Source organism: Schistocerca serialis, chromosome 6, assembly GCF_023864345.2.
Source record: "Schistocerca serialis cubense isolate TAMUIC-IGC-003099 chromosome 6, iqSchSeri2.2, whole genome shotgun sequence".
Taxonomy (NCBI): Eukaryota; Metazoa; Arthropoda; class Insecta; order Orthoptera; family Acrididae; genus Schistocerca; species Schistocerca serialis.
Genome location: NC_064643.1, coordinates 613,656,394 through 613,671,303, shown reverse-complemented (window position 1 = coordinate 613,671,303; position 14,910 = coordinate 613,656,394).

Here is a 14,910-nt window from a genome sequence, read left to right as displayed (position 1 = left end):
TAACTAACCTAAGGACATCACAAACATCCATGCCCGAGGCAGGATTCGAACCTGCGACCGTAGCGGTCTCGCGGTTCCAGACTGCAGCGCCAGAACCGCGCGGTCACTTCGGCTGGCGTATAAATACAAATAATATTCATAAAAGAAACCAACATAAATGCATAAATATATATATATACAAACAGTAAAACAATTACAATATATAAAGAGACAGAAATGTCATATCTTCAGGTGACAAAATAAGGAAAAATCTATAGTACAATAGATGGAAATAGAAGGATATGCATTTCCGGCGTTACAAACATATCCTCGGGCAGCAGAATTACATTTTCGACTGTCCATACCTTAAAATTCAAGCATAATACCTACTCCTGATCCAACATCCGTATGTCTGGCTCTTGCGTAAAAAGTACCCCACTAGCTATAGGTCGCACCTTGATAGCTTCAAATGGTTAAAAATGGATCTGAGCAATATGGGACTTAACATCTGAGGTCATCAGACCGCTAGAACTCATAACTACTTAAACCTAACCAACTTGAGAACATCACACACATCCATGCCCGAGGCAAGATTCGAAACTGAGACCGTAGCAATCGCTTGCGTGGTTCCGGACTGAAGCGCCTAGAACAGCTCGGCCACCGCGGCCGGCGCACCTAGATAGCTTGAGCTGTTTTGGAATAGCCATACAGGCCCAGAAGCACCATAATCGGTAACGTCAGCCTTTCATGTTACTCTTGGTTATGCTTTTAGTTCAAAAATGGTTCTAATGGCTCTGAGCACTATGGGACTTAACATCTATGGTCATCAGTCCCCTAGAACTTAGAACTACTTAAACCTAACTAACCTAAGGACATTACACAACACCCAGCCATCACGAGGCAGAGAAAATCCCTGACCCCGCCGGGAATCGAACCCGGGAACCCGGGCGTGGGAAGCGAGAGCGCTACCACACGACCACGAGATGAGGGCTGTGCTTTTAGTCACCGTACATCTATGCTCTCCTATGCTCAGCTCTGCTCTGCCCGTAACCTATAAGAAAATGAATTTCACTGTCGGCATACTTCCCCCTCTTACGCTCGAATAGCGTCCTCTAATTTATTACGTTTTACGGACTAGATTGCCCCGTGTAATATTAGTTAAAATTTGTCTTCAATACTCTTTTCACTTATCTTCTTCTACCGACAAAATACAAAACAATTTATTTACATTAAAGAAGCTAATATTCTAATAACAGATCTATAGCGTGATATCTATATACAGATAGGGTATGTGACCCTTTCCCATAGAAATAATACGACATAAATATAACCATAATATTCTACATTTGGTAAGTAACTACAAATATTCAGCCCATGACACCATTTCGTGGTCTTATGATGTATAGATGTATTGTAGCTATCCCTGCGTCACTGACTTATTTCTTACTTTCTTTCTTTCTTTCTTCTTCTTCCTTGACCCAGTTCCCATCCCCTTTCGTCATTAGCTGCAGATAATTGAGGCAGTGCATTCATGCCGCCTTGCAACAGGTGTATTGTGTTCACAGTGGAAACCGTCGTTAGGAGGCGGGAGTTGTATTGTAACATTAACAGGGGGTGTCGTTTTACTACCCGGAACAGCGAAATTAACTTCTTTGTTTTATTATTCTGAACGTGAGGGTTAGACAAATCACTCATCGAAGTAATAATCAGGTAATTTCGCTTTTTTTTACTGTGAGTGCTTTCCTTTCTACCAGCAACATTTTTGTTCATTTTCTTTACCTGATATACTCTTTCTAGCCTTTTAGTCAAGTCCATTGGAGTAGCCATAATTCAAAAGGTAAGGACATTTTCCTAGTAAAAACCACCCTGTAGTGTGAAAGAGCCATGGTTTAGGTATTTTTTGAACTGTACGCACTGTCGACATTTCGTAATAGGGCATCCCAATTATAGTGGCTACTTCGCGTGATATCTCAGCATTTTGCTCTGTTCCACGCACTCTCTCTCTCTCTTCTATTATTCATTTGCAGGTGAAGGGCGCTAGTTCTTAAATTTTTAATGTGCAGAAGTCATCACTGCTGCTTAAACAATTCGAACATAAAGTTCGTGCTCGGTCTGTTATTGCCGCTTCTGGCGTGCCGAATTTCAATAGTCAATGGTTAACGAAAGCATGAAAGTTGTTGATCTGGGTGTCTTGATCATGTCAAAATAACGCTAAGAGTTATCAGCAACACAGCTAACAAAATTTTACTTTTTCTGTTACTCGCATTGAAACAGCTAGTATTTATGTTTTCAGATGTGACGATAACGGAAACTTAATGGAAAATGCAAGACTGGCTCTCATTTTGAAGTTATAATAACTTTACATTAGTGCTTATACAAGCTTATGCATGTGTTTCCTTTGATGTTATCCCTCGAAGGCAGGTCATTGAAGGTGAAGACCATTTGTCTGGTGGTTGTAGTTTTATATGATGATTGCCTGATTAGTGACCAGGAGTAATCGTTTAACACTGATGCATTCCACTTTCCCTTGTATTTCATTTCTGTTCCCGAAATTTGCTGGCGGTAGTGTTCCCTTGGCTCGTCTGTTACGCCACCATAGTTATGCGGAAAAAAGTCTATGTGTAACAAATGTAATTTTAAGTACATGTTGCATCCGAATGGTTTGTAGCAGTGCAGATCTGTCACAAGATCCGTATGGATTTCTGCCCTGTTAATTCCTAGAAAGTTAGTTGATACTTCAATAATGGCATCCCATATTAACTTTCCATCACCTGTCAGGACGGTGTTAAAATGCTCATCTTTGTACAGTTTGCATATCTGGAGAACCACGAAAATGCCCTCTTTCATTTTCGTCTCACAAAGACACGAAAATTTCACGCGCAAGTGGAGAAATACTTCTACAGTTCTGTCCGAGGCGTATCGAAGTTTTCCATTACGCACAATTTTTCACGAAGAGCACGGAGAATTGTGTTCTTAGATTCGACAAGTGCTTAACATTGTGAGATCCTGCTTCAAGTGATTGGCGCTTCCGCCAGTACTTGTTTTTATGATGAAGTCCTGTTGTGTGGCTACCCAGAGGCACAGGAAGCCACAGAACTTGTTGTAGCCATGTAGTAGCCCAAGTAATATGTTCGTGACTTTCACAACCGCGGATATCTACCATTTATACTTGTCTTAGTTCAATCAAAAGAACAACTATTTCATGTTATCATACGTTTCTTTTATGTAAGTACATGCCGCATCTGAATCGATGGCAACACATTGGCATTATTCACTAGTACACATGAGACTTACTATTCGGGAGACGATGAATAACCTCCACCGATTAGTTCCATGGTCAATGTACATACCTGCCATTAGTCCCCGTACATCCCTACTGAATACCAAGTATTTCTCACTGTCGAAAAATTGGAGGAATGGCACGCGGCTCTTATGCAACGCAGTCACACTTCCTTCTTATCACAACAATTCCTGTGTTGTAGTCTTGGTACCAACAGTTCGGTTTTACCTGTCGTCAAGTCCAGATCCCTCACTAGGTCGTTAAGTTCCAACTATGTTGTTTCGTGAGTCTCCGTGCACTCATCGTTACACACAAAATCAGGATATTTCGAAGAACACTGAAAGACATAGTTGTTCACTTTTCCCGCGCGCTATACGAGATTGGAATAACAGAGTGTTGTGAAGGTGGTTGGATGAACCCTCTGTTGGGTTCTGAAATGTGATTTGCAGAGTATCCATGTGTATGTAGATGTAGAAACCGGGTTTTGAAGGTGATGATGCTGAACTAGTTTCACTAACGCCCTTGTCACTGTTACAATCGATGGGGACAGGAACAGGCAGTCCATCTCACTGAGGCACTGGTCACATGGCCGACAATGTATACAGATTTGTCTAGGAACACTCTCCATTCTTGGAAATCCCATGTGTAAAAGGGAAATGTCATATCAAAGGAACAGTCATTCGTATGGTTTGATGGATCTCGCCATATCGGGTATAGCGAAGCCCATGGAAGATCCTTTACGACTCATGGATGACTGAAGATTCGAGTCACAGCATATGCACCATACACGAGAAGATCAGGTATTGCCTTGGTTCCAGATTTCACAGCCTGTACGCCTTTCTGATACACAGCGTTATTGTCCTTCTTTGTAATTTAACTGTGGTCTGTCCGCAACTGTAGCCAAAGTTGTCAGCACTGTTTACGCATTTATGAGACACGTTGAATAACAGGAATAACAATGACGACACGCACCAACTACATTTCAGTAGCACGTTCTTCTAGCACACAGACAGGGCAACAGCTTGTAACAGACTCAGACTGTGCTCCTTCCTCTTCCCCTTCTTACTACGAGCCCTGGCTAAAATAGCGAGAAAATACAAACAATTATTGCATCCTGAAATTTCAGCACTCTTTCTACCATCAACGGCATTTCAATCTTTTTGGTAAGGAATTATCAATGAATGCCAATAAAGTGTAAGTACAATTAAACGCATCCCCTTTAACTTGGAAACGAGAGCTAATTCCAGTGCTTGATTTCTGTTTTCGCTATCGGAATGGTCTATAAAGGTCTCACACTTTTATTTCAGCCCAGTTGCATTTTAGCTGTTGGGTAGTGTTATGGTTAGTACGGACCAGTTTCCCAGTGTTCTTTGTTCAGAAGGGCCAAGGACGTCGAGGCCGATAAATTGAAAACGTTTATCTGCCTCAGGCAGTCATTGCAACGCTATTAGCTGGAGAGACAGCAAGGCCCTTTGAGAGCTGTGGATGTAGTTATTTACTCAGCGCTCAAAATATTGTCCCCTCTGCGGCTACCAGTAATTCTCCGCAACGTGCCGGTTAGTGGCTCGTAGCCCGCTATACCTGGCTAACATGGAGTGATGGGCTTGCCTCAGCACTTCGTCCAGTAAACGTGCTGGCACAACTGTACGATGACCTATCTTGTTTGCTTGTAAAGCACTCCGTCATCAGAGCTGAACCGCACGTATATTGCATGTCGGGATCGACGACCTGAGGTTTGCTTCACTCTCCTGTACGTATTCCGACGCATTCTACAGTGCGTACCATGCAGCTTGTTCACTCTATGCCTGATTGGTGAATGCAGCAGATTGTTAAGTGCAGGGGCCCCGGTTCTATTCCTGGCCGGATAGAAGAGATCTTCGCTTTGGGAATGGGTGCTGTGATGTCCTCATTCTCGTGTCGCCATAATTGACATTAATATTGAGATGGCCGAATGGAAATGGCCTGAAATGAAACAAACAAATATGCTTTGCGGCCTAACGCGTCAGCGCTACCGTGAGAGTTCCCGGGACGACACACTACCTCAGATCGAGTTCTCTAAGCTTTAAGGCCTAACAGGTTAGACTCTTGGCTGGATCATTTAATCCTAAAAGCCATTTTAGTGCGGCGTGATGTTACGACCTTATACGCCTTCTATACGGTTAACAACGAATATACGTGATACAAAAATTAGCACCAGTATTTCCTTTCGTAGCACTCAAAATTTTTTTCACTGCTTTATCCCTGGAAGCATAAGCGATCGGATGTTTCTTCCAATTCACCTTTCTTGGCTCAGGATACAGTCGAAGGCATGGATGCTCGAATCACAAAACAAGTGTAACTGTTTTTGATGCTACGGAAAAATGAGAACAGGACCAGTGGTTGGTAATTTCCTTAACAGTTTAAGTGCTTGTTGACAGTCCATAGTCCCATTAAATTTTACATCCTTTTTTAACAAATCCACAAGCCGTTTAGCTACCTCAGCGATGTGGGAATGTACTCACCATAGAAATCAATCTTATCAAGACATCATTTTTTAATTTTTCCATGCTAGTGTCTTAAAATGTTTACTGCTTGCACATATCGAGAGTCGGTACATACCTTACCCTGGCCAATAAAGTGGCCCAATAATGGACCTCCTTCAATAACAAGTGGCTCTTTTTTAAAATGAGAACAAGCCGTGCTGTTTACAACCATCCACACATTTCCAGCAGAAGCTATATGCGCTCTTGAATGACCTTGGAGGGTACTATAATGTCATCTTCATATACTAGGCTTTGCTTTTTGTTTTAGGCCTCGCAGTACTCTGTCTAATAAGCGATTTTAATACACCGAAAATCATCCAACAAGACTAGTAGTGTCCAAATGGAACCGACAGTGCTGTCTGAGGGTGATTCTCTGGTCCTACTTCCAACTGCTGATAGCCGCTACCCAAATATGAGATGGTGAAGTAATGGCGTTGCTCTAGATTGTCTAACGTCTCTGCGATAATAGGCTGGGGTAAGCATCCGTGACTGTTCACTGATTTAAAAATCTGTAATCGGAGCTGACTCTACAAGCGTTTCTCCTGCCTGAGGACTTCTTGAGCACAATTACTGCTGGCACTGCACAGGGGATGGTACTTTCTTCTACGATTCCCTGCGAACCTGCTGATCCTCCATTGCTAATTAGAAATAGTTGGGGACATAGTACGGTTTCTTGTCTATTGCCGGCTCCTTCGCAATGTCAAATATGTGTTGTACCAGACGTGTAGCTGGTAATGGTATAAGTGGGTGAAGCAATTCTTCCTATTATTCCAGTAGCTTCTCTATATCTACTCGCTCATGTCCTCTCAGATGCGACTCTCTTCACCTCAGTACAGTGTTATCGACTGAATGTCCTGGCCTTTGGTATTCTGCATTGAAATCTTTTTCTAATTCAGCCGCTAAAACCTTTATATCGGCTATCAGGGTTCCTCTCGATAACCTCGCCTCCTCTTAATCATAATTATCTATATTGATGCGCACTACTTGGCTACCGAATAACTTTTGCACATAAAATAAATTTCGTCGTACAGAACACTTTGCCTGACCCTGTATCTCATTTTCTGGCAAGGACACTGTCACACACACCCACAATATTAAGAGGCAGGTCAGCCCCTACGTTCAACTAGGCTAACCAACCTTCCTGTGCCTTTCAATATCGTATCCCACTTTTCGAGTCTAAGAGATCGTGTATCCAATTTAACCGACTTAACCGACGTCTCGGGTGTTCTTTACGTCAGATCGGCTCTTTCAGTCGTAAAACCGAGGTGGAACATTGTCACATCCAGCTCTGCCGCGTACTGCTGCGGATCAACTTTAGCATGAGGGTCATTCAGGACGTCCAGGCGCTTAGTGACGTCATAGCTAACGCCCACGGAAGGCAGACGTTTTACACATATTCGACAGCTTCTCTTTGCCACTGGAAACCCAATAATGTGGAACGGAAAAAATTCACGCTTTTACCACCGACACCACTTAATCTACAGATTGGTGGTTTCAAATTCACTGTACTCAATGTGCTATGGCTACACAGGGATATCTGCGATCCTGAATTCAACAACAATTTAAACGATCTTCCCTATATACAACCGACAATACAAATTTTTGCTACTTATTTTGCGCCGGGTGTCGGGTAACCGAACTTACTGGGAGTATTGCACGGTGGTCACACCGCCCCCTGTACCGTTGAACGCAAGGGTGCGACTGTTACGCTAACTCCGTAGACAATACGCCTGTGAAAATTTTTTAACAGAACGCCCTTCTTGCTTACTTGTTTGAAACTGTGCTTTCGTAGAGAAACGACAAATCTGCTCCTCAGAATGATGATACCTATAAAACACCATGTACGCATTATTCAATACCCCTTGGACTAGTTACAGAACTCATTTCTGTAAAAGCTACTGCAGTTTCCGTTACTTCATCAAGCATTCTCAAAAACTCCATCTGTGACGTTTGCTAAAGTTATCGAGAGGCTTGTATATACAAGGTTACTGCAGCATTTAAATTCACATAATTTGCTGTCAAATGTACAGTTTGGTTTTAGAAATGGCTTAACAACTGAAAATGCTATATTCTCTTTTCTCTGTGAGGTTTTGGACGGATTAAATAAAAGGTTGAGAACGTTAGGTGTTTTCTTTGATTTAACGAAGGCTTTTGACTGTGTTGACCACAAAATATTACTGCAGAAGTTGGAACATTATGGAGTAAGGGGAGTAGCTTACAATTGGTTCGCCTCCTACTTTAAGAACAGAAAGCAGAAGGTAATCCTCCGCAATATTGAGAGTGGTAATGATGTTCAGTCCCAATGGGGCACTGTTAAATGGGGCGTTCCCCAAGGGTCGGTGCTGGGGCCACTGCTGTTCCTTATTTATGTAAATGATATGCCTTCTAGTATTACAGGTGATTCAAAAATATTTCTGTTTGCTGATGACACCACCTTGGTAGTGAAGGATCTTGTGTGTAATATTGAAACATTATCAAATAATGTAGTTCATGAAGTAAGTTCGTGGCTTGTGGAAAATAATTTGATGCTAAATCACAGTAAGACTCAGTTTTTACAGTTTCTAACCCACAATTCAACAAGAACTGACATTTTAATCAGACAGAATGGGCATGTTATAAGCGAGACGGAACAGTTCAAGTTCCTAGGCGTACGGATAGATAGTAAGCTGTTGTGGAAAGCCCATGTTCAGGATCTTGTTCAGAAACTAAATGCCGCTTTATTTACCATCAGAACAGTATCTGAAATAAGTGACATTTCAACACGAAAAGTAGTATACTTCGCATATTTTCATACGCTTATGTCATATGGTATTATTTTTTGGGGTAATTCTTCTGATTCAAAAAGGGTATTTTTGGCTCAAAAACGGGCTGTTCGAGCTATGTATGGTGTAAGTTCGAAAACCTCTTGTCGACCCCTATTCAATAGTCTGGGAATTTTGACATTGCCCTCACAGTATGTATTTTCTTTAATGTCGTTTGTTGTTAGCAATATTAGCTTATTCCCAAGAGTTAGCAGCTTTCACTCAGTTAATACTAGGCAGAAATCAAATCTGCATGTGGAATGCACTTCCTTGACTCTTGTGCAGAAAGGAGTGCAGTATTCTGCTGCATCCATTTTCAATAAGCTACCACAAGAACTCAAAAATCTTAGCAGTAGCCCAAACACTTTTAAGTCTAAACTGAAGAGTTTCCTCATGGCTCACTCCTTCTATTCTGTCGAGGAGCTCCTGGAAGAGATAAAAAATTAAGCAAATTCCAGTGTTACATTCTTGATTTTCTTTATTTAAACTAACGACTTGTTTCATTTTATGTGTTTCTACAATCGTGTTATAATTTCATGTATTGACTCGTTCCATGACCATGGAGACTTCTCCTAAATGTGGTCCCACGGAACAATAAATAAATAAATAAATAAATAAAATAGGCCCCGCAGTAAGGCAGGAAGAACCCGGTGTTCTGCCTCCTTAAAAACGGATTTGCTGGCACGTTCATTCATAAGTAACGACATTAACTTGCATTATGAGGTCCACAAAGCGTTCTATGGATTATTTCTGCTTTTTGCGCTAAACTATTAAGCTTTCCACGATAACCCGGTTCTTCTTTCAACAAACCATCAATCCTTCCTACGAAGGACTAAGCGTCCCGTAAGTTCTAACCTCATAGCACGTTTTTTTTTTTTTTTTTTTTTTTTTTTTTTTTTTTTTTTTTTTTTTGGCGTCCCATTTCTATTTTAAACGAGCCACACATAACAACTGTTTATCACTCCTACTCACTAGCTGCGTGGCTGTATTCAAATTATCCACGAATGCCAAAATATCTTCCCCAGATTTGCCGGAAAACGGTGTCACCAGTGAGGCTGGATAGCCTCCCTTCTTTCAACGTTCAAAACATTTAGTTCTCTACCCAAATCTTTTTTGTCAGTCCTAGTCTTAGCTAACTAAGTTAGTAGATGCTGAATTGTCTCCTGGTTTGTTACCTTCCCTGCAGCAGATATTTCTTTCACAACTATCCCCACAGGTGAATATACACCCAAAATTGAAAGGAAAGGGCGAATACACAGCGCGACAGGCCCAAAGTAAATCAGTTGCTTTAAAACATCCACTGAATACGACTGCTATTACATATCTTTCTCTTAAAGCCTTCGTAGGTCGACCATTTCCCGCTCCAGGAGGTATTCTGGCACCCATCCTACGACTATTGTACGTGTTGGTTGTCTGCAACAAAGGCGTGGGCTATTGGTTCTCTTCTGCTGGTTAGCAAATGGTTCAAATTTCTCTAAGCACCATGGGACTTAACATCTGAGGTCATCAGATCCTAGACTTAAAAATACTTAAACCTAATTAACTTAAGGATATCACATACACATCCATGCCTGAGGCAGGATTCGAGGCAGCACCTCGGTTCCGGGCTGAAGCGCCTAGATCTCCTCTGATGGTTACGTTGGAGTGGTCGAAGAAGGCAGCCAGTCAGTTGATAGAACAATTTATTGATCAACATGAGAAGACCAATTTCAGCACATCTGCAACAGCCAGATTGCAGACGATAGAACGTCGGTAGGGTCGTATCGACGCACAGAATTCTGGTACATATTGCCTGACGAATGCGGGGTGTAGGCGCGGACTCTTTGCGGCTGGACTCTTTGCAACAGTCTTTAGTTGACGGCAGTCAAGGCAATGTCATACGTGCAGCGATGACCGGCCTAGGCTGTGCGTCATTGGACAACCCCGCTGTGACAGTTTGCTGACGCGCTGGACCTGGTGGTACAAATACCGTTTCCACAGGCTGTGATTTGAGGAAGGCCACTGTATGGAGGCCACATCGAAATTATGGATTGAGTTTCGATAGCCATGAGTCGTGGAGGGGTTGCTGGCGACCCGTTTTGGATTCCTGGCGCCACTAGCTCGATCATCCGTGTGATGTCCCTCTGGTTTCAGGTCATACAGTTCTTTGCTCCAGGTTGTTGATGGGGACGGAGCGTGTTGTGGCGTGGCGAGTTGGGGAGTGGTAACGGAGCGAGGTGGACTGTGTGAGAGGTCTGCCCGGCGAATAAGGCGAACACGTGCGCAAGCGTCTTGGGCGTAGAATCCGGTGAGTGGTTGCTGGGCATATTTGTGGATTTCGAGTGCCTTCTTCGGGCGTACCTGGGCAAACAGATCTGGATGGTGGCTCACCTATGAGAGAGGTGGTCTTACTGAACTTTGCTGTTGTGAAAGAAGGAGTGCCTGTTACTTTACTTACCAGAAGCTGTTATCAGTGAAGGCTTCCTTGTCCTCTATTTGGTGATTTTAATTAACTGAAGCTATTATTAACGAAGACCTCTCTGTTCTTTATTTGATAATTTTACTTAATTGAAGCTGTTATTATTGAAGGCCTGCCTGATCGTGTTCAGTAATTTTACTAAACTGAAGCTGTTATCATTGGAGGCGTGCCTGTATTCTATATGGTAATTTTATCTAATTGAAACTGATACCACTGAAGGCATGCCTGTTTTCTATTCGGTAATTTTAACAAAATGAAGCTGTTATTAAGGAAGGCCTGCCTGTTTTGTATTTGGTAATTTTGCTTAACAGAGGCTGCTATTAATGGAATGCTACTTGTTTGTATTTGTTAATTTACCTAACTGAAAATGTTGCTATTGAAGAAAGTCTAATTTCTTGTATTTGGTAATTCTACTTAATTGAAGCTGTTGTTATTGAAGCCTTCCTGTTAGTTAAGGGCTATTTCATTATTTGGGTTAGGTGAAACTCTAATTAATCTAGGCCTACCAGTTTTTATTCTCCTACTATTGAGGTCTGATATCTTCCACAGTCTGTGCTGTAAGTAACTGAAATCGTGATTGCCATAGGCCTACCGCTATCGGAGATAATTTTGTCAATAATGTAGTAACAGGAAATGAAGCATGATGGTACGTGGACCATAAACTTTCGCCTTACATCCTTTTATCCACAACCGTTGGTTTCGACTGGTATTCACAATGCTAGATTTCGCTCTGTTGGGATGGGGGGGGGGGGAGGGGGGGGCGGGGTTTGGAAATGTCTAAACTTTCTTAGGACATTTATTATTTCCTGTTTTCATGTCCTTAGTGCCTCCTGTCTGCCGAACTGTGTATTAATTTATACAGTTGTTCGCAGGGAGCTAGCTTGCTCTGGATCCAGGGGGCTACCCCAGAGTTCTGGAGCTTAACACTGAGTATACTGTTCCAGGGCTGGCGGCTAGGTTTTTCGCGGCATTGGTCACACCACTTTGCGTTTTGGTGAGCACTATTGGGGAGGTAGGTGTTTCTCTTGATAATATTTCCGTGGCATTGGATGAGGTTCAGTGGGACCTGTCTTTTGTGCAGGACAGTCGGTATACTGTTCGGCAAATCGGTAGAATTAAGGCCCACCCTCCACATTTGGGGTATCATTTGGGATACATTTCTTTTTTGCAACTTAGCCAGCCTGAACTTACCAGGGTGGAGTTGTTGAGTGATCGAGAGAGGGATTTTCAGGTTGAAAGAGCGTTCTTAAGATTACAGTCAGGAAGTGCGAGCAAGTCCAGCAGCTACTCCCACGAATCAGTTCTTGGATCAGGCGTCCACTGCCCATTGCTTAGGTAACCCACCGGTTACTCTACCCAGTCCAATGACGTGCCTAATCAAAGGAATTTAAGAGCTTCCACTCGATACCTTTCATGCAATTCGAACTTCATGCGGATCCCTTGAGGACCCCTCACCATGTTATATCAGCATTACTTTACCCCTTGAAGAAAGGTATTTTGAGTGATTTTTTATCTGAATTCCGGAAGGTGGAGGGCTCAGTTGGACAAGATAGGGGGCTCTCGACCCGAATGCGAAATATGCTCGAAGCCAAATATTACCGGCGGTGCAGTATGTCGAGCGAGTGCGCTTAGTCACGTTAGCACTTTGTATGTGTGTTTCAGAACTCAACACTGTATGAAACGTTGTGAAGAGAATGCGTTCCGAGGATAGGTCGCACTTGGCTTTTCTTTCCGCCTCAATAGCTTCTGGGAACTTCAAATCTTTATTGATTCCATTGAATCCTAGTCATTTGCCTATGAGGAGGCGAGAGGTACATTTAGAAACCCCTGCCGTCCTTTTCATCTGTAGAACCCTTGTGTGGGCTGTTGGATTCTGGTAGCTCAGTGTCCTTGCTGCTTTATAATTGGTATATGGAGTAGAAGCATTTGTGTAAATTATCTTCCGTGCGGCCCTGCCGTTAGAGATGTCGTGTGGCCAGTGGACAAGAATTACCTTTGGTCGGCGACGTTAGAGATAGTTTGTCCTTTTGTAATATCTGACTACCCGTTACGCTCTTGCTTGTTAAAGATCTAGCACCCAATCTGTTGCTCGTGTGTGATTTTATTCAGAAAACTGGGTTATTTCTCCACCTTTTGAGTGGCATTTTCTCTTTTTTAGGTTGTCGAATTGTACTAAAATAGCCTTTTTGTCTAGCCATTGCGAAAGTGTGGGGCATTCGGTAAATTGTTACTCAGTTGAATACGATGTGACCCATCTTGAGCCGCGTCAGACATGGTAGTTGTTGAATTTTGTAGGGGAGCTTCCCGAGGCGTACTGTATTGAGTTAGGGGTCACTAACATCATAGAGTACCACACACGCTTGACTGACGATATTCCTGTGCGACCGTCTCCGTGTCGCCTCTCAAAACCCAAATTAAAATCTTGAGACAGAAATTGGCGAGTATTTGATGAAGGGGATCATAAAGGCACCTACATCTCCTTACGCGCCACCGACTTTCCTCGTTCCTAAAGCTCATGGCCAGGACTGCAGGTTGTTAGTTCATTATAGACTCCTTAATAAAAAGGTTATCTCAAATTCTGTCCGCTGCCGAATCTTCATAACTACTTTATCTCGTTTTCGGCGGCTAGGTGGTTCATGGCGCTTAATTTCGACCGAGCTTATTGTCAGATTCCTGTTACCGAGAAGTCTAAACATGTCATCTACTTCTGCGCTGATTGGAACCTTTATGAGATCAACCGGGTGCCGTTCGGCTTGTTCACTGGGGCGGCTGTTTTTATCTCGTTTGTTGTATCATAACGTCGGTTACTTTAAGTTTTCTTGTGTCTTTAATTACCTTGACGATGTTGCCACATGTAGTCAATCGATGAGGATAATATTTCCCGTCTTCGGGAGATTGTCTCCAAGTTTCTGGATGCGGCGTTGACGGTTAAGCCGTCCAAGATTACACACGCTGACCAGTAAACAATTAAGGTGTTGAAGAAATATCAGAAATGCCTCTGAGCACTATGGGACTTAACTTCTGAGGTCATCAGTCCCCTAGAACTTAGAACTACTTAAACCTAACTAACCTAAGGACATGACACACATCCATGCCCGAAGCAGGATTCGAAGAAGTATCTTCAGCCTCGAAATAGTTAGGAGGTAGCAAGATTTATTGGGATGGCGAAATACAGCTGCCACTTAGTCCCTGATTTACCCAGATAGCTGCTCCGCTGAAATAAGCTACCTACGGGGGGAGGGAAATCTGATATGAGAGCCAACAGGTGGCTTTTGAAGCTATCAAACCCAGGTCGGACTGAAGGAAGACATCGAAGCAAGTCTAGGAGGGCTGCTAGGTTCGAACTAAAGTTAAGTGCTATGGAGATGCTTCGGGAACTCATATGGGAACCCCTGGAAGGAGGGCGGTGTTCCTTTCGGGACACACTATTAAGAAAATATAGAGAACCGGCATTTGAAGGTGACTGCCGACCAATTCTTCTGCCGCCAACACACATCGGGCGGAAGGACCACGAACGTAAGATACGAGAAATTATAGCTCATGCGTAGTCGTACAGACAGTTGTTCTTCCCTCGCTCTATTTGCGAGTGGAAAACGAGGGTAAATTACAAGTAGTGGTAACCGCTGGTGAGGTTAGCGTCTATTCAATCGGGAATGGTATACTATGAAAACGCGTTAACGAAGCGAGTATCTTACAATTTGTTTCCTTCAGGAGCTGGTGCCTCCGGTTTTCCATTATTTTCATAATTCTCTAGTGCAAGGACATCATTGCCTCTATAAAAACTTGGAAGAGGTTAAGGCTCATTTCACTTAGCTCACGTGTTACAAGAATATCTGGCGACTTGTGGGTGTGTTTCGAGCCTGTAAGAAT